Source organism: Anser cygnoides, chromosome 2 (genome assembly GCF_040182565.1).
Source record: "Anser cygnoides isolate HZ-2024a breed goose chromosome 2, Taihu_goose_T2T_genome, whole genome shotgun sequence".
NCBI lineage: Eukaryota > Metazoa > Chordata > Aves > Anseriformes > Anatidae > Anser > Anser cygnoides.
This window is the reverse complement of record NC_089874.1, coordinates 163,814,966-163,842,500: the sequence shown is the minus strand read 5'-3', so window position 1 is coordinate 163,842,500 and position 27,535 is coordinate 163,814,966. Positions and strand designations below refer to the sequence as shown.

The 27,535-nt window shown below is 48.5% G+C and overlaps 3 long non-coding RNA genes across 48 annotated transcripts; 1 reads left to right on the top strand and 2 right to left on the bottom strand.

Annotated features, from left to right (window-relative positions):
• Positions 1 to 1,101: 1,101 nt before the first annotated feature.
• On the bottom strand, positions 1,102 to 8,767 carry LOC136789849 (uncharacterized). 29 transcript variants are annotated; one of them, XR_010828918.1, is made up of 14 exons: positions 8,715 to 8,767; positions 8,526 to 8,585; positions 8,376 to 8,425; positions 6,802 to 8,278; positions 6,607 to 6,661; positions 4,801 to 6,255; positions 4,620 to 4,672; positions 4,093 to 4,543; positions 2,893 to 3,959; positions 2,720 to 2,772; positions 2,614 to 2,637; positions 2,379 to 2,431; positions 1,895 to 2,279; positions 1,102 to 1,718 (listed from the first exon to the last, which is right to left on the bottom strand). It is a non-coding gene; the product is annotated as an uncharacterized lncRNA (long non-coding RNA). The 29 variants fall into 29 exon arrangements; XR_010828919.1 differs by having other exon boundaries at positions 4,838 to 6,255; XR_010828913.1 differs by having other exon boundaries at positions 4,620 to 6,255; positions 6,802 to 6,949; positions 7,021 to 8,278.
• Positions 8,768 to 8,852: 85 nt separating this feature from the next.
• LOC136789848 (uncharacterized) lies at positions 8,853 to 23,458 on the bottom strand. Of its 18 annotated transcripts, none has more exons than XR_010828876.1 (10): positions 23,332 to 23,458; positions 22,547 to 22,697; positions 19,488 to 19,568; positions 18,661 to 18,893; positions 16,853 to 17,750; positions 11,586 to 15,175; positions 10,972 to 11,479; positions 10,789 to 10,841; positions 9,449 to 9,589; positions 8,853 to 8,983 (listed from the first exon to the last, which is right to left on the bottom strand). It is a non-coding gene; the product is annotated as an uncharacterized lncRNA (long non-coding RNA). The 18 variants fall into 18 exon arrangements; XR_010828877.1 differs by having other exon boundaries at positions 8,862 to 8,983; positions 11,378 to 11,479; XR_010828874.1 differs by having other exon boundaries at positions 10,789 to 11,479.
• A 146-nt stretch (positions 23,459 to 23,604) lies between these two features.
• Positions 23,605 to 26,268, top strand: LOC136789850 (uncharacterized). Its single transcript, XR_010828920.1, has 2 exons — positions 23,605 to 23,918; positions 24,007 to 26,268. It is a non-coding gene; the product is annotated as an uncharacterized lncRNA (long non-coding RNA).
• The last annotated feature ends 1,267 nt before the right edge of the window (positions 26,269 to 27,535 follow it).

The following is a 27,535-nucleotide window of genomic DNA, read 5'->3' as shown; positions in this document are numbered from 1 at the left end:
CACTAAAACCCCAAAAAACTTTAAAACCTTAACACACTAACCCCCAGACCCTAACCCTTTAACTCCAACCCTAACAACCTTAAAATCCTAACCCTAAACCCTGGAAACCCTAACCCTGAAACCCAACCCTAGTGCCTTAGCCCTGAAACCTTAAAACCCGAACACCTTGGTAAAAACACTCTGTAACTAATAACATAGGCTCAGGCAAGGATCTCAGTGAGGTAGCATTTTTATTCACGAGTGCAATGGCAGGTGTCCCACAAGCCACGTACTAGTTCCATAACACAGTTTATATAAATTTTTTTTTTCCTCTCGGTGACCAGGACCCTCCCCAGCTTCCCAACTGACCGGGTAATCCAGGTTCACAATCTATCTGGTTCTTCACAGAAAATACACAGCTGCTGGCCTGTTACAAGTCAATTTTCTTTTTTTCTTGATTGTTTTCCTCTTTGAGGTGGTAATGTTTCTTACACCGTGATTTCCACCCAATTGCTCTAAGGATTCTGGTTGTCTGCATTTTACAAGGTTGTCTGGTAAGCTTTCTTATCACTGCAAGCATATCTCAATACCACCTTCCTTCCCTCTAAACGATGTAACTTTGTGCAAAAACATTTTTATTCCCACGACCTTGATCCCCTTACCCTAAAATCCTTATTCCCTTTAACCCTAACAACTCTAACCACAACCCTAACCCTTCATATCAACCCCCGACGCTAATGACACTGACTAATGATCCAAACCCCAAACTGCCCCTAACCCCAGGCAACTGACAAAGAAACTGACACATAGCTGAAAACTACAAAAAAGGCAAAACCCTGGATACACACCCCCAAATCACAAACACGTGACCAAAATGCTACAGAAAAGCCCCAGACGCAGGCCCCAAACTCTACAGCTAGGCCCCAGAAGCTCAAGACACATCCCAAAGCCAAAATGCAAGCCCCAAACGCTACAGAAAAGCCCCCAAACACCAGACGCAGGCTGCAGAAGTCTACAAGCAGGCCCCAACCACACCCGGATGCAGACCCTAACTGTCCACAAGCAGCTCCCAACCCCCCCCCCATGAACTGGACCCCACCCCACCCAGATGCAGGCCCCGGCCCCAGCCCCCACACCCCAGACTCTGGCCCCAAAGGTGTACAACCAGCTCCCAAATGCCCCCTCAAAGGGAGGCTCCAAAGCCCACCAGAAGACCCTAGAGTGTACAAGCAGCTCCCAACCCCCCAGACGCAGGCCCCACCAAAGGTGTACAAGCAGGCCCCTACAGTATACAAGCAGCTCACAACCACCCCCCCAGAGGCAGGCCCCAACCCCCTCCAGATGCAAGCCCCAAAGGTGTACAAGCAGCTCCCAACCCCCACAGATACAGATCCCTACATTGTAGGAGCAGCTTCCAACCCCCCCAGATGCAGGCCCTGACCCCCCCCAGCCACAGTCCCCAAAGGTGTACAAGCAACTCCCAACCCCCCCCCCAGATGCAAGCCCCAAAGGTGTACAAGCAGCTCCACACCCCCCCAAGACACTGGCCCCAAAAGCCTAAATATATGCCAAGAAAGTATTAAAGCAAGTGCCAAATGCTACAGACAGGCCCAAAAGCACAGGCCCCAGATGCTCGAGGCCGAGATGTAACTTGGCTTTCTGAATTACTGGAAAGCGGCTTTCATTCTCAGCGAGGTGTGCGCAGGCTAGACAGGATGGGGCTTCAGGCACCTCTTCACCTGTGGAAACACACTGCCATCAGGCACTGCCATGCCAGACAAGCTTTTTCTGTTAAAACACCCTTCTCAGATGCCCTGTGGCATTCTAGAGACCTGCTTAGCTCCGATTCTAAAGACTAACGTCACAGCCCACCTTGCCTGTGGCACCTGATGAACAGAAGAGAAAGGAACCATACCGTTTGGAAACCGTCACTGCACGTGCTGCTCCTTGATGCTCTGTAACCTCTTCTCAAATCCTCAGCCACTTCTGTGTAGAGCCTGCCATGACACCTGCAAAGCAAGATGGATACCCTTCGCAGTCACCTTGCGCAACTTGGCCATTCCGCTCCAACCCCACTCACGACCAGCCTGCCCTTCTCATGCTGTTCTTCAGAGTGCAGCTTGGCCCCTCTGAGTCTGTGCAAGGCACCTGCGAAAGAAAAAGAAAAGCATAGGCCGCGGCAGCATCCAAAGCCACAGCACAGCTAGGACAGGTACTCTCACCTGCTCCCTTACTCTGCCCCCTCACCTGCCCTCGAGGCAGATGCTTCCATCTGCTCTCTTAAGCCAGCTACAACACTTCTGGAATATAAACAGGACTTTAACTGTATTTTGTGTAGTTAAGTAACTGCAGTGACAACCGCACCCCTAAAATAACAGCTACATCTGTTCATCGCTCACCTTGCCAAAACCAGCTCTGGTCATGAAGTCCCAGGTTGTACGCTGTGTTTCAGCTTTAACAAATGAAAACGGTCAGAAGATAATCATTCAGATGCCAGCATTAGCACCCATCCCTCAACAACACAAGGGACCCCATGTCTAATTTTATCATTTCAAATCAGCAGCCCCCTTGCCTCAGCACTCTCATCTGCTGCCTTACCTCTACCCACTTACCTACCCCGATGCTTCCACCTACCCTCTTAAGGCAGCTGGAACACCCCTAAAACAGAAAAGAGGGGACACTTAGAGTGACAGTGAGAACCGCAACCCAACTATAACTGCTCCATCTGTTCATTGCTCACCTTGCCAGAGGCAGCTCTGGGTGTGACGTCCCAGGTTGTACGCTGTGTTTCAGCTTTAACAAATGAAAACAGTCAGAAGGTAATCATTCACCTGCCAGCATTAGCACCCATTCCTCAACAACACAAGGGACCCCACATTCAATGTTGTTGTTTCAGAACAGCAGACAACTTGCCTCGGCACCTCAGAAGTAGACCAAGCCAGTCACTGAGCTACTGAACGAGAGCTTGACAGCTCCAGAAGGAGCTCTTTCCTGTGACCGGTTCCTCCTACTGTTTACCTAGGACTGGAGGAAAAAAAAAAAAACACTCCACATCTGCGAGCTTTCAAGATTCAATGACAGACCTCTCCTCTAGCACTATTCAAGCACTATGCAAACAGCCGCTCGCAAGCAGCTCAGGTCTCCCCCTCCACATTTGCCAAACACCATGGAGATGACTCTGTGCCAGCTGCCCTTCAGTACGTGCCCAGAGGCAGACCGGATGTCTTTGCCAAAACAGTACGGACAATGTATTAGTACACCAATGGACCGCCACCTTAGCTACCATCACTAACTGCCAGGCAGGACAGCTCCAGGCCAAACACACACACACACACACACACACACACACGCAGGCACGCTACAAACATTACAAACAAAACACAGAACACAAGGCACAAAAAAAGGACTCGCAGAGGGAAGCCCTACAGCGACAGCTAGTCAGAACAGGTGCTCTGCAGAAGACCCAACGAGAGACTCAAATGTCACTACATGCGACTGGAAGCAACTGCCAGAACTGGGATGATGGAGGCACAAAAAGCCTGCCTTCAAGGCAAGAGACCAGAAGGATGGGGAGTGCAAACCCCAGAAGAAATCTCTTAGGAAATGAATTCCCAAGAAAGTGCTCCTGATGAAGCCCATATGACTTCTGCAAGAGCGAGGATGGAAACATACGCAATCAGAAACCGAATATGATGCACAAGAATTGAAACAGATCTGCACTTTAAGCTGCAACTGCAGGACAAGAAGTGCTCGGATCAGACCCATGGTGACGAAACAAGCATTTAGGACCTTTGGCACAGCTACCAAGTTGCCTGTCTAGACGGTCCAGTGCAAAAAGCAAGGAGCTTTTTGCACAACCCCACCCAAGACACAGACAGGGCATTTCAGGTCAAACTTAGCTTTCGGGACTGCTGGAAAGCAGGCTTTATCCTCAAGGCATACGCAGGCTAGATGCGATGGGGCTCCAGGCACCTCTTCACCTGTGGAAACACACTGCCATCAGACACCGCCACGCCAGACAAACTTTTCCTGTTAAAACACCCTTCTCAGATGCCCTGCGGCATTCAAGTGACCCGCTTTGCTCCAATTCTACAGACTGATGTCACAGCCCACCTTGCCTGTGGCACCTGATAAACAGCAGAGAAAGCAACCGCAGCGCTTGGAAACCATCCCTGCACGTGCTGCTCCTTGTCACTCTCCGGCCTCATCTCAAATCCTCAGCCACTTCTGTGTAGAGCCTGCCATGACACCTGCAAAGCAAGATGGATACCCTTCGCAGTCACCTTGCGCAACTTGGCCATTCTGCTCCAACCCCACTCACGACCAGCCTGCCCTTCTCATGCTGCTCTTCAGAGTGCAGCTTGGCCCCTCTGAGTCTGTGCAAGGCACCTGCGAAAGAAAAAGAAAAGCATAGGCCGCGGCAGCATCCAAAGCCGCAGCACAGCTAGGACAGGTACTCTCACCTGCTCCCTTACTCTGCCCCCTCACCTGCCCTCGAGGCAGATGCTTCCATCTGCTCTCTTAAGCCAGCTACAACACCTCTGGAATATAAACAGGACTTTAACTGTATTTTGTGTAGTTAAGTAACTGCAGTGACAACCGCACCCCTAAAATAACAGCTACATCTGTTCATCGCTCACCTTGCCAAAACCAGCTCTGGTCGTGAAGTCCCAGGTTGTACGCTGTGTTTCAGCTTTAACAAATGAAAACAGTCAGAAGATAATCATTCAGATGCCAGCATTAGCACCCATCCCTCAACAACACAAGGGACCCCATGTCTAATTTTATCATTTCAAAACAGCAGCCCCCTTGCCTCAGCACCTGGAAAGTAGATCAAGCCAGTCACCGAGTTGCCTACCGAGTCCTTGACAGTTCCAAAAGGAGCTCTTTCCTGTGACCAGTTCCTCCTAAGGTTTACCCCTCCTACTGCGGAGGGGAACAAAATACAAACAAAAAATCAAAACCCCATATCTGCGAGCTTTCAAGATTCAATGACAGACCTCTCCTCTAGCACTATTCAAGCACTATGCAAACAGCTGCTCGCAAGCAGCTCAAGTCTCCCCCTCCACATTTGCCAAACACCATGGAGATGACTCTGTGCCAGCTGCCCTTCAGTATGTGCCCAGAGGCAGACCGGATGTCTTTGCCAAAACAGTACGGACAATGTATTAGTACACCGCCACGTTAGCTACCATCACTAACTGCCAGGCAGGACAGCTCCAGGCCAAACACACACACACACACACACACACGCAGGCACGCTACAAACATTACAAACAAAACACAGAACACAAGGCACAAAAAAAGGACTCGCAGAGGGAAGCCCTACAGCGACAGCTAGTCAGAACAGGTGCTCTGCAGAAGACCCAACGAGAGACTCAAATGTCACTACATGCGACTGGAAGCAACTGCCAGAACTGGGATGATGGAGGCATAAAAAGCCTGCCTTCAAGGCAAGAGACCAGAAGGATGGGGAGTACAAACCCCAGAAGAAAAATGCTTCGGAAATGAACTCCCAAGACAGAGCTCCTGATGAAGCCCACATGACTTCCGCAACAGCGAGGATGGAAACAGATGCCATCTGAAACAGAATATGATGCACAAGACCTGAAACATCTGCGCTTTAAGCTGCGACTGCAAGTCAAGAAGTGCTCAGATCAGCCCTACGATGATGAAACAAGCATTTAGGACCTTTGGTGTGGCTACCAAGTTGCCCATCTAATCTGTCCAGTGGAAAAAGGCAATGAGGATATCAAGACCTGAGGAGCGCATAACATATGATGATCACATCAAGAAACATTTGATACAAAAAAATTACACGCACATAAGAAATGATCTCTTTAGGCTCCCACTGCAAGACAAGAAATGCTCAGCTTCCGATTGAGCATCAGCATTATTCCAGTGAGGTCAAGTGTTCAACACCCTCAGGACGGCTTCCCCAGGGCCTGCCAAGCACCAGGAGCAACAGCACAGCACAGACAACACAGAACACAGACACCAAGCTGGAACTGCCCTGCCTGGCACGTGCTCAAGCCGTACCTGACAGAATCTCACGCCCCCATACACTGTCTGACTGTGATCAATCCTAAAAGGCCCCATCCACAGCAATGACTTAAAAGCACAGACCCTCGGCCTATGTGTGCATTCAAAACCCGAAAGCAAACACAGCACTTGCACCCGAACTTAGCTTGGGAATGACGGGAGGCAGGTTCCATCCTCATCAAGGAACACGAAGGCTAGCCAGGACATTGCTTCCAGCACAAGGCTCCTCTTCACCTGCAGAAATAAAGTGCCATCAGGCACTGGCACACCAGCCAAACTTCTTCTAGTGAAACACCCACCTCAAAAACAAAACAGTAGTCCACTGACCTGCTCTGCTACTGAAGTCAGATAGACCAACTCGAGACAACTGCCCGCCTTCCCCGGCCAACCACCCCCAAACACACAGTATTTGCCCCTGGACTTAATTCTCAGGGGTCACAATCCATCCTCAAGGTGGACCACAGAGGCCAACTAGGATGTTCCCAGTATCTTCTTCATCTCCGGAAAAGAGGAGTCACCCAGAGGTGGGACCAATAGACTACCAAATCAAAAACAATGCCCTTTTCCCACCTTTTCTCCACTCACCTTCCCGATCCAGGCTTAGCACTTCCATTTACTGTACTGAGCCAAGGTCACATAGCTTAGACCAAGGAGAAAGAACAAACAAAAATGACAATCCACAAAACAGTCTATACCCACTCCTCTTCTTTCCTCCCCTACCCCAACAGCCAAGAAGCCCCAGACCCACGTTCACCAACCCAGTACCACCTCTTCACTCACCTAACATCCCAAGGAGATGCATCACGCTCCCAGCTCCTCTTGTGCTCCGAGCATCTCCAGCATTTCAGGAACTGGAACCGCTGACGCCTGGCGCGCCTCAGGAACGTGGCAGGAAATGTACTCTGCTGTCGCAAGGTGCTTCCAAAGCCTGCGTAACAGGCAAAGCAGACTTAACACAATCCACTGACCAACTCAGGGCCCACACTGCCGTCCACTCACCCTCGTGCCTCCTTCAAGTGTCTGTGCCCATGCCCTGGGCTACAAGAAACAAAAAGAGAAGGTCATATCCGTGATGGACACGCAAACAGTACAGCTCCTTGCAGAGGACTCAAACACAGAGACGAGAGCCAGAAAAAAAAACACCCTCAGGTCCACAAATACCAAAAGGCCATGAATGCACAGCAGCCCCAACAGGGGTAATCACAGACTTATCCTTTATAGATGAGAATGGTGACCCTGCTCAGTCTCTCCGTAATACTGCACTTATGCGGTCAAGCCCCTTCTGATGCGTACTGAAGCTCCTTGTGAAGCCTCTGGACAGTTATGCAAATGACTTGATATACCTAGAGATTAAAAGATAACTCAAAAAAAAGGAACCGCACCCCACCATTTCCCAAAAACAAGTTAGCCAGCAACACCTCCTAAGCACACCTCTATTACGTGAATTCCAAGCACTTAAAAACTAGAAAGCTGCAACGTCTAAAGACTCTACAGCCACCCAAACCACAGGCAAAAGCTCCAAAAATAAAACAAACTGTCCCTAACCCTGAAAAAGACTACCCCTTACACGCCTACTGCTGCTCTTTTCAGATGCATGCTTACACAGGGAGCTTCGATGATACTTATCTCCTAAACCCTGCTCCATCACCTTGCCACCAAGGTTATAACTTTCATAATATCTGTCTTAATTCTGCAGAAATCATAAGGGACCCAGAACCACAAAGCAAACACACAAAGTAACACTGCCATCCTATCCGTAAACATGCTATAACAATTACTCACCTGAAGAAGAGCTGCATGCAATACAGGCACCTATTACTAGATTGGTTTACTCTAACAGATCCTACTAGTTGTTACCTCACGAAGATGGGTGTACCGGTCTCTACTTGGAAACGCATCAGTCCATAGACTCTTAACCACCTAAAGAAACCTGCAACTCACTGAAGGAGAAACAAAGCACTTACCCCAAAGTGCAGCCCAGGCAGAATGAGCTCTCTGATGGGATGCCTGTGACTCAATGACCACTAGGCCCTCCCTGGAACCCAAAGCCAATCACCTGGGAAAGGGGAGGGGCAAAACACAAGAAAGTAGAAAGAGGAGAAGCAGCAGCTGTGGTTTATTTTTTTTTTTTTGCTTCAGCTTTGAATATTGAAAGCTTTTCTCCTCTACAACTCCTGCCTCAGGAACCAAACAGCATTCCAGGGACCTGCTTTGCTCCTATTCCAAAGACTATCACAGCCCGCCTTGCCTGTGGCACCTGATAAGCAGAAGAGAAAGCAACCACAGCAGCAAAAGCCACAGCACCCTTAGGACAGTTACTCTCATCCCCTCCTTTACCTCAGCCGCTTACCTACCCCACATGGCAGATGCTTCCACCCGTTCTCTGAAGCCACCTAGAGCACCTCTAAAAGAGAAACTGGAATTTTACTCTATTTGATATAGTTAAAAAAACTGCAGCGACAACTGCACCCCAAAAATAACACCTACCTCTGTTCATCACTCACCAGAGTCACTCCAGAGGTAGCTCGGGTCGTGACGTCCTGTACTGCACACTGCGTTTCAGCCTGAACAAAGGAAAACACAGTCAGACGATAAACATTCAGCTGACAGCATTAGCACCCATCCCTCAACAACAGAAGGGACCCCATATTTAATGTTTTCGTTTCAAAACAGCAGTCCACTTGCCTCTGTACCTGCAAGTTAGATCCAAGCTCGAAAGGAACGGCCACCATCACCCATGCCACCTGGGAACACAGAAGGACAAAATGACCGCTGTGCTTGCAAGCCTCCACCTGCCACATTGCTCCTCTATTCCAAACAGCCTCACCTCAGACCCTCAGAGGGAAACACCCAAACGTCTTCCCTTCGCTTCAGATCAGGGATCACCAGGCTGATAAAACTCTCACCTTCCCTCATTGTTCTGTGACACGGGCATTTCCCTGTCCAAGACTTCATGAAGCCCCTGCAGAGAGAAGAGAAAAGCACACCCTGAGGCACCTCACAGCCACAGCAGACCTGCTGCAATACCTCTCTCTTCCCAGCTCCTTTACTTCAGCTGCTCACCAGCTCGAACTGAGATTCTTCGCTCACAGCGCCGCGGCAAACTCTGCCCGGGCCACACAACACACACTGCACAAGCTACGTTGTTTAAGACACACGAGCTGGAACGTTCCTGCCCAACAATCAGTGGCATCGCACAGGAAGGATGCCGCACGCTCCTAGAAACCAAACCTACCAGTCCTGAACAGCTCCCCTGCCAGACAATTCCCCACCTCCTCCTGCCAACCACGCTCAGCGCACACACTATTTGGCTCTCAAAAGAAAAAAAAAGTAATAACATACACACACAAAAAAACCAACTGAGCTCCACAAATGCCAAAAAGCCATGCACACACAGCAGCCCCAGCAGGGGTAATCACTGACTTACCCTTTACAGATGAAAAAGGTAACTCTGATACAACCCTGCTCAGCCTCTTGGTAATACTGCGCCTACGTGGTCAAGCCTCTTGCAGTGTGTAATCAGGCTCTTTTTAGTCCTCTGGAGAGTTACACAAGTGGCTTCATACGTCTAGAGATTCAAATATAACCCAAAAACACAAGTGGATCCCACCATCCCAAAAACAAGTGAGCCAGCAGCCTCTGCTAAATATCCCTCTAGTAAGTGATTTCCAAGCACTTAAAATCTAGAAATCCATAGACTCCAACCTGCCCAAAGAACCCCGCAACTGACTGAAGGAAAAACAAAGCACTTACCCCAAAGAGCAGCCCAGGCACAATGAACTCTCTAATGGCATACCTGGGGCTCATATACCATTTGGCCCCGCCCAGCACCCAAACCCAATCACCTGGGAAAGGGGAGGGACAAAGCACAAGAAAGTAGAAAGAGAGCAGGAGCAGCAGCAACTATGTTTTTTTTTGTTTGTTTGTTTTTTCTGGCCTAGCTCAACAGCATGCAGACTGCAGACAAGAGAACTGGGGTGATTCTAGAAGCAACAATCCCCATGCTTTTCCTTCAGCTTTGAATATTGAAAGGACAATATGACCAAGCAAGTAACTGAAGTTTTTTTCAACTGCAAGCAGCTCAAACCGTTGTTTTTATACAGGAAAAAAAATCTAGGAGCATAACAGATTACACACCAGAAAAAAAGATCAATTCCATGTAATAACATCACTCGCAGCATAAATCACGTACTTGAGTAGGCTATCTGAAAACCAAAAGGCTATGCTGATGGGTCAAAACACACTACAGGACAATGAAGCCTGGCCCTCTGCTGCACCAGCTTAAATCCTATCCCTACACTCACCAAGGTGCAACCCCAACCCAAACACAGACACACCATTTCAGGCTACACGGGATGGGGCTTCAGGCACCTCTTCACCTACTGAGGAAGACTGCCATCAGGAACTGCCACGCCAGACAACCTTTTTCCTCTGCAACACCTTTCTCAGGAACCAAACAGCATTCCAGTGACCTGCTTTGCTCCTATTCTAAAGACTATCACAGCCCGTCTTGCCTGTGGCACCTAATAAGCAGAAGAGAAAGCAACCACAGCAGCAAAAGCCACAGCACCCCTAGGACAGTTACTCTCAACCGCTCTTTTACTTCATCCACTCACTCAACCCCCGAGGCAGATGTTTCCATCTGCTCTCAAGCCACCTAAAGCACCTCTAAAAGGCAAAATGGATTTTTATTCTACTTTTTGTAATAACTTAACTGCAGTGACAACCACACCCCAAAAATAACTGCTACCTCTGTTCATTGCTCACCTTGCCTGAGGTAGCTCGGGTCGCAACGTCCTGTATTGCACACTGCATTTCAGCTTGAACAAAGGAAAACACGGTCAAAAGATAAACATTCAGCTGCCAGCATTACCACCCACCCTTCAACACCACAGGTGACCCTATATTTAATTTTATCATTTCAAAAGAGCAGTCCACTTGCCTCTGTACCTGGAAAGTAGATCCAAGCTCAAACGTGGCCACCTGCAAGGCCGGGGGGGGGGCATTTGGCAGCCACCTGCAAGGTGGGGGGGCACCTGGCAGCTTTGCTCTAACAGACCCTACTAGTTACCTCAAAAAGATGGGCTTACCGGTCTCAATTTGAAATGCATCAGTCCATAGGCTCTGACCCACCTAAAGAACCCTGCAACTGACTGAAGGAAAAACAAAGCCCCTACCCCCCAAAGAGCAGCCCAGGCAGAATGCCTGCCCTAATCATGTGGAAAATGGGAGGGGCCGTCTATGAGAAGAGATAAAGAGAGCAGGAGGAACAGCAGCCCTGTTTTTGGTCTGGCTTAGGTCAACAGCGTGCAGAGTGCAGCACAGGCAATCAGCCTGTTTCTCCTGAAAGACTTACCTTAGCTTCGGTGAAGGAAACTGACTGGGCTGACAACCCTCTCACCTTTTTGCACCACTCCACAACACGGGGAATTCACCTCTCCACGGCTGCACGAGGGAACTGCAGAAACAAGACAAAGCACACCCTGAGGCACCTCATAACCACAGCCTACCTACCTACTGCAATACCTCTGCAATACTTATACCTCTCTTCCCAGCTGTTTTACCTCTGCTGCTCTCCATCTCCAAATCACATTCTTTTAACTGTCACACAGAGCGGTGGTCCTCCAGGTGCCATAGAGCAGCGCCATTATTTTTTTTCTTTTTTAATTTCAGAACAGCTTCCCTTCAAAACAGCTTTCCGCTTCCCTCTGGAAATGGACAGTAGTTCAAGCCAGTCACCGAGTTGCCAACGCAGAGCTTCACAGTTCCAGAAGGTGCTCTTTCATTCGACCGATTCCTCAGAAGTGTTACCTACCACTAGCAAAAGCAATAAACAGACTGCAAACAGGCACTGCCACATTTGACAAACTTCATGTTTTTAATTTTATCATTTCAAAACAGCAGTCCGCTTGCCTTTACATCTGAAAAGGCAGATCAAACCAATCACCAAGTTGCCGAACAAGAACTTGACAGTTCCAGAAAGTGCTGTTTCCTTTGACAGGTTCCTCCTAAGGTTTACCTACTGCTGGAAAAAAAGAAAAAAAGACTCTGTGCCAGCTGCCCTTAAGTACTCACCCAGAGCTTGAGTATTCACCCAGAGACAGACCAGATGTCTTTCCCAAAAGAGTCAGGACAATGTATTATTGCACTGTTGGACCACCATGTTAGCTACCATCACTAATTGCCAGGCAGGACAGCTCCAGGCCAAACACACACATAAAAAGGCACACTATAAACATCATGAACAAAACATGGGAAAAGAATTACTTATACTATAAGAATTACTATAACAATTACTCACCTGAAGAAGAGCTGCATGCAATAAAGGTACCTACTACTATATAATCTACTTTAAATGATCCTACTAGATGGTACCTTAAATAGACATACTTATCTCTTTCAACTTGGAAACACACCAGCCCATAGACTCTGACCCACCTAAAAAAAGGAAAAAAAAAAAAAAAACTGCAACTGACTGAAGGAAAAACAAAGCACTTACCCCAAAGAGCAGCTCAGGCAGAATGAGCTCTCTAATAGGACACCTGCGGCTCACAGCATTAGGCCCCACCCGGCACCCTGCCCCAATCACCTGGGAAAGAGGAGGGGCAAAGCACAGGAAGGGATAAAGAGCGCAGGAGGAGCAGCAGCTGCATTTTTTTATTTGGCTTAGCTCAATGGTGTGTGGAGTGTTATAGAAGTAACAATTCCTGTGCTTTTGCTTCAATTCTGATCATTGAGACCACAATATGACCAAGTAGGTAACTAAAACTTTTTTTTGACTGTAATTAGTTGAAACCTTTCTTTACATAGGTAGAAATAATCTAGGAGTGTAACAGATTACAAACCACCAAAAAAGCAATTCAATGTAGTAAAATAACTCACAGGAGAAGTAACATACCTTAGTAGACTATCTAAAAACCAAAAGGCTACGCAGATGGGTCCAAAAAAGTCAACCCAATCAAGATCTGAAAAGGGTACAGACATTCTCAAAAGGAGAAAGGAAAAAATAGTGGCACAGTACAAGCTGGAAAGGATGCTGCGCAGATTTAAAAGATCTGTAAGACCTCAGGAGGGACCTGAGCAGAGCACGTAGGTCCTTGGAAAGGGGGGGGGGGGGGCGGGTAGGCAGGGACTAGGAATACTAAGTTGAGGAGAAAATGAGCGTTGTGAGCCTGAAGGGTGTACAAGCATCATAAAGAGGGCTCCTGAGAGGACGGGGAAACAAAGCAGTATCACGTTTCCAGCAGCAGGTGGCAGCATAGGGCGACGCACAACTACTGCACATGCACGCCGGCCCCCCGCCGGAGGTACTGCTTTTTCACCAGCCGACTCCGTGCATGCGTGGAACCAGGCACGGCTTCTCATAATGTTTTCTTGTTAACAGAAGCAGTGGGATCCACGCAGAAAACCACACGGAAACAGCAAAAAGAGGTACCCCGGTCCACTGGGGGGGAGGAAACAACTGCCCTTCCTACCTGGCTCCGTGTTGCTCCCGGCTTGGAAGCCGAGTGGCAACGTGGAACTACATTTCCCAGCATACCGCAGAAGCCAAAGTGGCCGACAGGAAGCTCGGAGCCCAAAGACCACAACTCCCGGCATGCTGCGGGGCACGAAGCCTGGCAGTTGGTACAGCGCATGCGCATCTCCTCCGTCTGCAGTACCTCCCTTTCGCCAGCAGGTAGGAGCAGAGAGCCACGCGTCACTGCAGCGCCTCTTCGCCTACAGCACCGCTCGCTGTTCGGCCACCAGGTGACACCAGGCGCCGCCGTGCCACCCTGCTCCATGCATGGGCGGAAACAGAACGGCAGGCACGGCTTTCCAGGCCGTCTGCTCGTTCAGGGAAGCGGCGGGAGCCGCGTGGACCACACAAGAACGGCAAGAAAAAGCACCCCGCTCCACTGGCACGGAGGAAGTAACTGCCCATCCTAAAAGGCCCCGTGCTGAGCCGCAACGTGAAACTACAGTTCGCAGCATGCTCTGGAAACCAATGTGGCCAATCAAAAGCCCGGAGCTCAAAGACCACAACTCCCAGCATGCTGTGGGGCAAGACGCTCCCAGCCACCTGACCCAGCTGACACCCCGCTCCAGAGTCAAATCCGTGCTTTGTGATCCGCCGCCTACTACCCCAGACACGGGTCCCGCAGGACCCAGCCGCCCCAACACCCTTCCCTCCCCTCTGCCACGGACGCCCAGGCCCTCCCTCACCTGCTGCTCCGCAGCAGCCACAGCCCAGGTCACGCTCGCCAATCACTCCCTCCGCACAGACCAGCCCCAGCACACCTGCCCCAGGGAGCAAGACAGCACAGGCCTACCCCCACCATTGCTGCCCTTGCCCCCCCCCCCCCGCCTGCAGCCTCCCCAGCAGGGTGGTCCCCACACCCAGGTCACTTGTCTGTGTCCATTGGCTCCCCCATGGACAATAAACACGGGGCCAACACCCCAGCCCCTGCCCCCTCCACACCCAGGAACCTGCACCCAGCAGCACGGCCACAGCCACTTACAGTGTCCACAAACACAGAGGGCAGCACAAGCCAGAAAGCAAACTTTATTAAACTCTTACACAGGACTCCTGGGAGGGAGACTGCGGCAGAACTCCCTGCCCAGACATTCTCCCCTTCCCCTGGGGGGCTGCGGGGCTCAGGCATCCAGCAGGTCCATCCGTCCGTCTCAGCATCCATGCCCTGGGGAACAGCTGCCTCCTGCAGAAATGGGCTGTGAGGCACAGGAGGAGGAAGAAAAAGGAAAAGGGCACAAGTGGGATACAAGCAGCAAGAGAGGAACTAGGCGGACAGACAGACAGCAGGGCAGAGGGACAGAAGAACCACCCGGGGGGCAGGGAGCAGGACAGGGGTGATCGACAGGGTTGGACAGACAGTCCAACAGAGGCACAATTGCGACGGCCAGGATGACAGAGTAATAGCAATTTTACTGACATCAGACAGCATTAGTTTGGGATGAAATCAGAGTTTTGGTTTTTGGATCAGAGATGACTCTGTCAACAGTCTCTGCCTTTCCAGTATTTGAAAGGAAAAGGCATGAGGATAAGCACACAAGTATGAAGTGATTATTACCAACAGAGATGCTGGAAGTAGGCTTCTCAATATCACTTTTGGTACTCGTGGAGTAATTGCCTTAAGTAACTAGGCAAATTAAACTAATATTCACATTTTAAAGAAAATGTACAGCATTGAAAAAGCTTTCAGGGTGGAGGGTAGCTGCACTACCTAAGCGTTCCCTAGGCCTCCAACTTTACATGCTATTGCACTAGGGGAACTTGGTGTGCTGACTCTAAGGAACAGTACAGAGCACAGAGCAGAGTGGAGACACCACAGATAGGCTCTGTGATGAGACGGGGACCTGATGCTCTTATGCACACCAAGACTGATAAGCTGCATGTTTACCATCCTTGTGAGAAAAATCTCAAATAATTTTCTTCAGACAGGATCTTCTGTGAAGCTATTTTATTCATGATTGCAATGGCGGGCGTCCTGTCAGTCAGGAACGCATTTTAGTAAACAAATCATAACCTTTTATTCCCTATTACCCGACGCCTGATCACCTCCCGTTTCCTCATTGGCTAAGTACTACAGGTTCACAAGCTACTCGATGCTCCTCTATACCATGTATGTACAATTTCTGTTTTTTCGCCCTTTGATTTCTCCTTTCTTATGTTTTGAGAACTTGTGATCTTTGTTTTACTGTTCTCACACTGCTCATCTTGTTTTTCTCAAGCTTCTACCTTATTTCGGAACAGTGAGGCCTTCTACTGTCCACTTATCTACAGGTGACCCATTCGGTGATAAACTGGAGCTGAATGATACAGCGGTGCACTAAGGGTTAAGAAGAAGGTTACTCACAGGCATAGAGTGGTAACCAGGCTAGAATAAGAGGAAGTGGGAACCAATAGGAAGTTGCTAGGCTCGGATGGGCCTATAGAGGGCTATGCATGATCAAAAGGAATGCACTAATCAGAAGTCTGTAACTACGCACGCTAGCTGCGTGCAGTGCATGTAGCTGGCTCAGAAAGCTATATAATATCTGGCATCGGAACAATAAAGGGTCTCCATTTCTTGACTATCTTGGAGTCTGTGTCCTCATTCCCTTCACTTATCTACTTAGCATTTCTCCTTATTATGACTACACAATTACCTTGGAATACAGAAAAGTAATTCTCTACTGCAAAAACACAACTTTGTTTCTCACACCCTGAGCCAACCACCTGTCATGGTTTTGACAGAACGTTGTACTCTAGTGAACTTTTGCTCATTATATCATCACTATAATACCAAAACACACCTCCATCCCAAAAGCTCTATGCCTCCAAGCTGCGACCACCCCTCACTGAGCACACGCTCTGAATTTCTCAGACCCCTATACCTTTAAACGAAAGCAAGAAAATTTTACAAATCATAACCAAGATATGCCTGACTAGAGTCACTCAAGCTCCACCTAAAAGGGACAGAAAATAATCACAGAATCATAGAATATCCCGAATTGGAAGGGATACACAAGGATCATCGAGCCCAACTCCCGGCATGGCACAGGTCAACCCAAAAATTCAGACCATATGACTAAGAGCACAGTCCAAACGCTTCTTAAACTCCAACATACTTGGTGAAGCGACTACCGCCCTGGGGAGACTGTTCCAGTGCTCAACAACCCTCTCAGTGAAGAACCTCTTTCTGATGTCTAGCCTGAACCTCTCCTGCCGCAGGTTGACACCATTCCCACAGGTCCTATCACTGGTCACTAAAGAGAACAGATTGGTGGATAATGTAAATTGGCTTAAGTGAAAGGGGATGTTAGGGAAGATACCATCACAAAAGGATACCTTTCTGACTTCCAGGATCAGTCGACAGGCTGAGCCTCTCTTCCCCCCACACTGGGATGTCGTAGGGTAAGATATGAATGCTTGGTTGTACCAGGCGTCTCCGTAGAAGCTTAGAAATCTCTAGAGCCTTTGTGCCTTTTAGTGCGTTAACAGCCAGGACGAGTACCTGTGTATTTCATGTGTGCTCGCTTGCTTTTGCGGACAGTGAATTTATCGCCGGCAATTCCAAAGAACCTGTGTTCCTGTTGCTGTAATAAACTGCCCTTCGTTGCATTGTTCCTAGCCGTGACAGTTCTCATTGAACACAACTAGAGTGAGGATGTGCTACGTCATTGGTGAATCCGTGACCGTGGTAGTTCAGTACCCCGAATCCGACCAGACCCGTAACAGTTAGTCAGCTACGCCCCTTAACGCGACAGTATTTCATAGGGAAAAACATTAAGCCTAAGATTTCTCATCCCTAAGGCCTTAGGGGGGCAGGCAGAGAAGAAACCAGAGATGCTTAGTATGTCTCCTGAGAATCACAGCTTACAGTTACTCCACGTCTTCTGGTCTCACGGGATGAGGCAGAGGTATAATTAATTCCTTCTCCATCTCTCTGGAAAGAGTTTTCCTCCTATCTGTGACAAAGGAGAAAAATGTTATGGTCGTGGAAGTCGTTATACAAAGCCACACTCAGTGAATTCACTATTACAGTTAAGATCGTTTTTAATCGAAAACACCTCAGCAGCAGTGTTACCACTGCAAACATAGCGCTGCACAAAAATTCAACTCAAGATAAAGGAAAGGGCGAGCTAAAAGGACAAATGACATGACCGAAGGCATCTGCAACAGCTATCTGGTAGATGGTTGTCCACAGCCCTCGGATTCCATGGTCGTCTTTCCTGCCAAATGAATCCTGGAAGAACAAGAAAAGATACACAATATGTCCACAAAAACTTTTGGGGAGGCTACTGAAAAGAAAAACAAAAAAACAGAAACAGCATGCAGCTAGTACGTCAGTTTTGTTAACAGAGTAACATTAACATACTAGAAATTTCCACATTCTATGTAGCCCCAAGGTGGTGCTGGGTACATCCACTGATTTTAATGGGGTGGCACAATGTAAGAGATAGTTAATAGACAAGGTACACCTGAGGTGCACAGATTGCATATTCCATGCGACAAAAAAGGCACAGCTTGGCACCCAGTTTGGATCAGCTTGCGTATGAGTCTGCTGATACGTGAGTATATACAGCAAGCAGAAAAGTCTTTTACTCCACAGACTCAGTTTCATTTATGTATATACATACATATGTGTATCTCTCTCTCTACATATATATATATATATAAACAAACAAACGTTGGGAACTTCATAACCACTTGAGTAACAATCATTAGCTATGCCTACGCTGAAAGCCAGGACTATGCCTAAGTGATTAAGTAAACACGGAGTCTTATCTGTGAAATGCTGAAAATGCCCCATAACCACTGGGGGGCTTATGCATGGTGTACATTATTTTTGCGCAAACATGCATCTTAATACACAAAGAGGAGGGGCGAGGCGGACAAAGGTTTTAGGGACGCATCAAGACCAGAACAGCCACTGGGCAATCGCTCAGATGCGCAAAGCTCAGCTAAAACCTGCACAAATCCACCAAAGGAAGGAGGCTACCTACTTGTCTGCTTAAAATAACCTCTACAAAGAACGTATTACAAAATCAAAAACGAAACCATCATCCAGCAAAGCAAACGTCTGGAATACAATGGGCTAAAACTGACAGCTGAGGTTTGATTCTTTAGCAATTTCAAAGGTCTTCAGATCCTACCTGACTTCTCGTGGATGGTGACATTGCAGCACAGAAATGAGGGGAGCGGGAAGATCGCAACAGGCCAAACGCGGTGCTGAGCTCCTACAGGAGCTGGTGGGATAGCACTGACAAGAGTGAGACAGGCTGTCAGCCTTCTGCATGAGCTGAAGAAGAGGAGCGCAAGTGTCCGAAGAAGCTGTTTCTTCTCATACTTCATTTAATACACACCGTCTTTAAATCCAGGGCATCTTCTTAGGGAAGAGATAAAGAAGTAGAGTTAGCAGTTCCAAGGACACTTCAGGATCTTAGTTCTTTCTATAGTTAGCTGCTATCCATAAAACCAAACCAGTTAAAATAGAGAGTTACATTAAAAATTCTGGATAATAACAAAAGTATGGGATTTAAAAAAAAAAAACATGCACGGAAAAGAGGTTAAATTATCTCATTCGTTTCTCAATTCCGCCACAAACTCTACGCTCAGCTCCTCTTAACTCACTCACCCCACTTACCCATCCAAACACAGGGCAGACGCAGCAGTTCTCATCATTCTTGGTAAAAAGACAACATTTTCATGTTTGCTGTCAAATATCATCTCTTTCCAGCACAATTTCCTGCAAGCTATGCTAATTCCTCCAGGCTTTTTAATATATGCTAGAAACTTCACTGTTTTATCTTAATGACCATCTTGGTGGAAGTCGCCGAGCTGCTATCTTTAATTCTGCTGTCTTCACAAATACAAATAAAACAGTACTTCAGCAACAATCTATGACAAACTAGGCAATACATGCATCTACCTCTTACATAAGAAAGGAAAGAATTTGTAGACAACATCCAGAAAGTATTACCTTGTTAGATATCAGAGTGGTGGGGCAGAATGACAATGCTACACAAGACTGTACTTACACTCCTGGGATTGCACAGGTTTGCTGGAATACAAAAAAAATAAAGTAAGGTCACTATGCGGAACAAGTTCACTCACTCCATTATTACTGTGAATGACAAGAATATTTCAGTAAGCGTTCTTTTAAACCCATGGAAATTTTCAGATTTATGTCAATTTGGCTTCATGAAAACTGAAACTTGCAGTGCAAAGATCATTTATAAAAGCTGTAGCAGGTGAGCTTTTTAGGCACGGATTTTGTCACCTTTTTGGGTAATGTTCGTCTCTCTCCCCCATTACCCCCCTTTCCCCCCCCCCCCTTCCCCCCCCCCCCAAAAAAACAAGAAAAAAGAATAAAGACCACAAACTGGGACTTCTCGGAGGTATGACTCCATTTTTCACCTTATACACACAGTTTCTTCACTATGCTAAACTTTCACAATGACTGTATAATAGAGTCTTACTAATATTGTTTCTGTCTGTGAGTTTGATACTACTTCCCCAAGTTGGATGAAACAAGCATTTTTCCTTGTGACGGACATCAAAACAAATAATGTCTCTCGTCAGCTATGGAGTCCTGCTGGCAGTATCACCAGCTCACACAGAATCCCATCTAGTTTTTGGGGTCCACCCCATCTATCCTCAGCAGTGGGAAGTTCTTCCAGAAGCAAACAGACTGTTATTTGTTCCTCCATGGAGCTGAGGCTCTGTAAGGCTTTGCTTTTTTCTTCCCTCACTCCCTCTTTTATTTCCAAGCTTTAACTTAAAACATAAGCTTGTGGGGCTGGGGGGAATCCCCAAATCAAATCCCAGCCCCAACATCCCATAGTCCCCTACTCTCAGGCCCAGCAATCTACAAATGCACACAATGCTACAGACTGTGGTAGGCAGGTCCTTCAGGGCAGGGACGTTGTCATCTTTTCAGGTGACATTCAGCTCCCTGAAAGGGCTGAAATACCACATCCATACTCACTTCCCCTACTTGATTCGCACAGGTGTAGTCAGAGGAACAGGGCCACACCAGCACTCCCTGCTCACAAAGCTCACTGCCTACCTCCAGGTTTGCATCGTTTCCTTGTATTACTGTTAATTCTGACACATTTCTGCTATAAAACCATATCTCAGTGGCATTAAACAACCAAACGCGTGGACTGTGCTGTCTGCAGTATTTTATCCCACACACTCCAATTATTTAATCAGCTGTTGAGCCCGTGCCTCGAGCAAGCATTTCGCTGGGTAACCATCTCCTAGTCTTGAGGGGACATGTGAAAATAATTTTTTCTTGGATAGTATTTACTTCAAATACTCCTGCCAGGCCAGTTTAAGGAATCCACAAATTCCACGGGAGAGAGGCTTGCCTAAATTGATTCTGTCTTTCTGATAATTTGCTCAATGGAGCATTTCTCCCTTCGGTATTTCTGGGGTAATGACAATGACTTGGATTTCAGAGAAGCAAGGTTTGAAAGGATAGGTAGTATCTTGAAACAGATCAGATTTCAGGAGTACAATCTCAATACATTCCAAAAACTAAATTCCACAATGCTGCTTCTGCAATCTGAGGGACAAACTCTTCTGTCACAGATGGGCAGGGATATCAGACCAGCGCATAGGAACACTTCAGGAGTCAGCAAAAGTGGTAACGAGAGAGCTGCATCCCTCTGTGCTAGATACCTGTGCCCGAACAAGCTTTCCTTCCGCTCACAGAGGAGAAGAGCTGGTGTCCTACAAAAAGTCTCACGCCTACCACTTTGGAGTGTTCTCAGTCAGCTTGTCTGTACTTCAACTTCCCTTTGAAGGAATTAGAAAAGTACATAAAAACCTCCTTCCGGTAGCTCGGCACTGACCCACAAGCCAGCACCAGCAGCAGGGCTCTGTCACACTTCCGCCCGGAGAAGAGAAGGCTCTGGGGAGATCTCATTACTGCCTTTAAACACGTATAGTGGACTTACAAAAGAGACAGGCAAGGACTTTTTACCAGGGCCTGTAGCGACAAGGCAAGACAAGTTTTAAACTGAAGGATGATGGATTTAGATTGAACAAAAGGAAGAAGTTCTTCTCAATGAGGGTAGTAAGACACTGAAACAGGCTGCCCAGAGAAGTTGTAGAGGCCTCATTACTGGAGGTACTCAAAGCTGGGCTGGATGGGGCTTTGAGCAACCTGACCTAGTGCAAGACGCCACTGATCGAGGCAGGGGGGATGGACTAGATGATCTTTAAGCATCCCTTCCAACCCAAACCACTCTACGATTACGTGAAAGGAATTGCCTCCCAAGTCATTCTTGACTGACTACAATTAGCATTCTGGAAAGCCCTGCAAGCACTTGTTCATTATTTCTAGGGTAATTCTTAAAGCTGAAGCAGGACAAAGTTTTGTCAACAAAAGCCTTTCGGGAGACTACTGAAAGGAAAACCAAGCCAAACCAAAAAAACAGAAACAGCAAGTGGCTATTACATCAGTTTTGTTAACAAAGTAACATTAACGTACTAGGAATTTCCACGTTCTTTACCCTCCACCTTTAAAAAGTCACCCAATTCTGTCAGTGTTCACCATTAGCATTCTTTAAAATTTTCACATGGACATCTGAGAAAAACATTTCAAGTCCCTGTCATCGAGGGAGAAGAGGAAAAAAAATAGGGATGAGGGGGGAAGAAGCACAGCCATTCCTTTCCTCAGTAATGTGAGCAAAAAGCTCAGGCGCTCGGCAACAACAGAATCATAGAATATCCTGAGTTGGAAGGGACCACCGAGGATCATCGTTAAGGATCACCGAGTCAAACAACGCGCTTTGAAAGACAAAACACAAAAGAACCTGCACGTTATTTAATCTCAGCTATAGAGTCACGTGTATTTGTACCCGCTCATTTCTTCACCTGCCAGTTTATTGTGCTACAGACGTTACAGAACATACAAACTGCAAGGTTACTACTACCTTTTGTAACCAATGCGATCTTTGGTAGGACTAGCTGTCTAAGAGAGCCACCAAAATCCCCTTCACGCCTGGATTTTCACCCGCTGCGACTTACCCGGACAGCTGGGACAGACGGGCTGCTCTTTCTCCTGGGAAACCTGCGACTGCAGTACGCCAGCTGCAGCTTTCCTCCCTTTAGCTGCTGCGCCACCTTCGCTCGGCAACAAACCCCGCAGGGGTCCCAGGGGCGGGGAGCTGCTTCTGCCCTGGTGAGCCGCAGGGAAAGGAGAGAGCCGGCCGTCAGCACGCGGGGGGAGGAAAACCTCCGAGGCGCAGCCCGACGATCGAGCGCAGCGAGGACCCGCGCCCGGCCGCCGCAGCCCCCACCCCTCCCGGCCCGACGCTCCGGGGAGACACCCCCGAAGGCTCTCGCTCGCCTCACCGCCGGCAGCCGCGCTCGCAGTCAGCGGCAACCTGCGCCTCCCGGCGCGCACGGCCCGGCCCCGGCCCCGGCTCGGGGAAAGACCGGCCGCGCACCACAGAACTACAGCTCCCAGCATGCCGCGGGACGGAGCAGTCCATCCGACCCAGAGGGGAGTCGGCCAAGCGCACGCAACCGCCCCCCCCCCACCGCCCTCTCTGCGTCCGCCCCCCCGCCGCCCTCTCTGCGCCCGCCCGCACGCCCCCCGCGCCGCTTCGCCCCCCTCTCCCCCAGCCCTCCGAAGCCCCGCGCAGTGCAGACCCCGCCGCACGCCCGCTCCGGTCCGCTCCGGTCCGGCGCGGCACCGCCCCCGCCCCGCACAAGGGCCGTTTCCGCAGAAGCCGCCGACCGCGTGGCGCCCCAACCGCCCACCGCCTCGCCCCCTCCCGGCCCGGCCCGGGGCGGCACCGACCACCAACCTCGTTGCGGCACCGCGCCTCGGCGGCCCGGCCCGGCCCGACAGCTTCCGCCCATAGTGCCGGCAAGCCCTTCACGGCACCTCCGCCCTGCGTTCCTCCGAGCCAATCACGGAGCGTTTCCGCCCTGAGTTAAGGCTAGCCGTGACGTCACTTCCGCCCTGGGTTTCCAGCCAATCATGGAGCGCTTCTGCCCTCAATGATGGCTCGCTCGGACACCACATCCGCCCTCACGGTCCAGCCAATCACGGCGCCGCTTCCCTGTGGGAGGGCGACCCTGAGGCTGCCCCTGTGCTGCCTTTTTTTTCTTTCTTTTTTTTTTATTTAAAAAGAAGGCGCGGGTGTTCTTGGTCCTCTCTCGTCAAGTATATCTGCGGGAAACATCTCAAATAATTTTCTTGACACACGATCTTCTGTGAGGCTATTTTATTCGCGGTTGCAGTGGCGGGCGTCCTGCCAATCGGGAGCGCATTGCAATAAGCACAACATCAACTTTTATTCCCTATTCCCCGACGCCTGATCCCCTCCCCTGTTTCCTCATTGGCCGAGTACTACAGGTTCACAAGCTACTCGACGCTCCTCTATACCATGTATGTACAATTTTACTTCTTTTTCAACCCTTTAATTTCTCCCTTCTTATTTGCTTTTTTTTTTTTTTCCCCGTTTCTTATGTTTCAGGAACCTGGGATCTTTGTTTTACCGTTCCCACGCTGCTCAACCTGTTTTTCCTCAAGCTTCTGCCTTATTTCGGAACAGTGAGGCTGCCTACTGTCCGCTTACCCACGTAGCATTTCTCCTTATTATGACTGCACAACTACCTCGGAATACAGAAAATTAGTTCTCTACTGCAAAAACACAACTTAGTTTCTCACAGTTCCCTCCTCTTCTTTCCTTACTCCTACTGTTGTTTTTGCACCTCTTCACGTACCGCACTCTTGAGTTTTTCCAATGTTAAGGCGCAATAGTCTTCTTCGGATGTCACGGGGGAGGGTAGGCGTACAATGCCATTATTTTTACAATACCAACAAATAGTTGTTTGAGCCAATTCTGTTCAGGTAACCACGAAGTTAGTTTCTCCCAAATGCTTCTAAATGCCCAGGAACTGTCATCTTGAGCTACTCTATGTAGGATCTTTCCCCCCCCCACGCCCCCCAGTATACCTTTTTTTCCCCCCAAATATCAGTCAAATTCATCCCGTTTGATCTACATCTATACAGCAACTAGCATTAATTATAGTGCACGCTCCTCCTTATGAGGTTATTAATGAATCTAATACTATTCGATTCTAAAGTACTATTTTTGCAAACTTATCAAACTTATTTTCTAGTTCTTCAGTTATAGCGGAGATATTTACAATAGCTTTTTCTAATTCACCCACCCCTCACCAAGGTAAAAACCACCTTGCAAAGCTGTGAAATACTAGAGAATTTTACTAGAGAATTGTCTGGAGTCCGCTTAATCCTGCGTGTGGTCTCAAGGGGGCTTTGGCTTTGTGGGTCTTCAATAATAGTTACGTTTGGAATTATTGCCTCCAGGGGCAACACCTTCCTGGCTTTATTGCCACGTAGCCAGTACCACCTCTCGCCATTTGGGACAGGCCATCCAGTTACAGGATTCTCACGTTGCATCTGGTGTGCGCTATGTATATTAACGTTCCTGTGGCTACCATATTTGGTGCAGCGTGGATTATTCCCTGCGTGGATAGTTCCACACCCAGGGTCAGTACTATCGCCCCCTGAGTTTCTATCAATGTTGTTTAAAAGGCACCTTCGATAACACGGTATATTGTAGCCAGGATTATGTGCAGGGAGTGTGAGAAACACTCCGTAGCCAGTAGCTTAGGCTCAGGTGAGGATCTCAGTGAAGTAGTAATTTATTCGCGATCGCAATGGCACGCGTCCCACAAGCAGGAGCGCACCTACTAGTCACACAGTACGGTTTATATACTTTCTTTCTCGACGACCGGGACCCTCCCCTGTTTCCCCATTGACTGGATATTCCAGGTTCACAACCTGTCCGACGCTTCACAGACACTACGTGGCCTTCAGTTGCCGGCCTGTTAAATTTCAAATTTCTTTTGACTTTTTTTACTGTTTGAAGTGGTAATGTTTCTTCACTTATCTGACTTGACACCGTGATTTTCACCTAGCTGCTCTAAGGAGTCCGGTTGTCTGCATTTTACAAGGTTGTCTGTTAAGCTTTCTTATCACTGCAAGCCTATCTCAACACCGCCTTCCTTCCCTCTAAACAATGTAACTCTGCAAAAACAACATTTTTATTCCCACGATTCCCCCCTTTTCTTCTTTATAAATTGTTGATTTTTGCAAAACTTTTCTCTGAGGTGTAATTTGGTAGATCTCTTCCTCTTCTTCACCTTCTTTGCTTTCCATCACCTCTAATATCATCACCTTATCTGAGTTAGGTGGTGGCTCCACGGTCATTTGTTTCAATAGTGCAGTTTCAATTAACCACTGTACTAGTCCTTTTACACAAGGGGATAATGGAACAACCAATGGCCGTCAAAACTCCTGCTACTACAATCAAGGATGCAAATATGGACGCTATGATCCCTTTCCATTTACCAAACCAAGATTCCAAACATCCTGTGATGGAAGTGCCTGTTCCTAATTATTCTGCCAATTCACTGGCAAGGGTGGTAAGCCCTTGCAACGCTCTAGTTACTGTGCCGTCCGGGGCAGTATTGTTGGGTATAAAAGTGCAACAATGGTTGCTCAGTATCATACACACACACACACCCCTCCTTTCTCCGCGATCAACATATCTAATGCTATTCTGTTTTCCCAAGCCATTTTGCTGGTGGCATCTAGTTGTTCAGCAATTTCTCTTATCGCATCCCTTGTATGATTTATGAATATCTGCTGACTATAATAAATACTCTTATTGATTGTTACCCACCAGAACAGCGACTCAAACCCTGCAGCAATTTGATTCCTGGCTTTCTGTTCATCGGGAACTCCTCTAGGCACCCCAATAGAATCTATGTACACTCTATCATCAAATGATATTCCTAAGCCTCTTTTACTTCTTCTGGGTATCACAGTATCACAGATTTTTAGGTTGGAAGAGACCTCAAGATCATTGAGTCCAACCTTCGACCTAACACTAAGTACTCCACTAAACCATATCGCTAAGCTCTACATCTAAACGTCTTTTAAAGACCTCCAGGGATGGTGACTCCACCACCTCCCTGGGCAGCCCGTTCCAATGCTTAATAACCCTTTCGGTAAAGAAGTACTTCCCAACATCCAACCTAAAACCCCCCTGTCGCAACTTTCGCCCATTCCCCCTCGTCCTGTCACCAGGCACGTAGGAGAACAGACCAACCCCCACCTCTCTACAGCCTCCTTTAAGGTAACTGTAGAGAGCGATAAGGTCGCCCCTGAGCCTCCTCTTCTCCAGGCTGAACAAGCCCAGCTCCCTCAGCCGCTCCTCGTAAGACTTGTTCTCCAGACCCCTCACCAGCTTGGTCGCCCTTCTCTGGACTCGCTCGAGCACGTCCATGTCCTTCCTGTAGCGAGGGGCCCAAAACTGAACACAGTACTCGAGGTGCGGCCTCACCAGAGCCGAGTACAGGGGCACAATCACTTCCCCAGCCCTGCTGGCCACACTGCTTCTTATACAGGCCAGGATGCTGTTGGCCTTCTTGGCCACCTGGGCACACTGCTGGCTCATATTCAGCCGACTATCAACCAATACTCCCAGGTCCTTCTCGGCCAGGCAGCTTTCCAGCCACTCATCTCCCAGCCTGGTATTTGTGATGTTTCTCTTTCAAATGCCAGGGTGAAGGGTATAGCTAATTGAACAAGTGCAAAAGTGCCTCCCCAATTAGATGGTAGGGTGGACTGTAAGATCTTCCCTCCGCAGTACCACCACAGATCTGCCCTGGGGATCTCAAGTCTTGAGCAGTTTCCCATCAGGTCCTTGGTAGCATTCAAGGTCCTCGTGCACAAGGCAAATTCTCCCAGATGCCAGGTAGCACTCACACCCTGCCGTGAGAGGCAAGCTGCATGGTCACCTATAGCTGTAGAGATTGCAGGAGGAACCCTGATACTGCTATCACGCAAGGAAGAGAACAGCAAAGAGAGAGACTTACAGGCCTCATTTCCCCAGGCAGTCTTTTCTTGGTACAATGCAATCTTACATCGCATCCCCTGGGAATCCCTGGTCCACCCCAATGGGAAGGGCA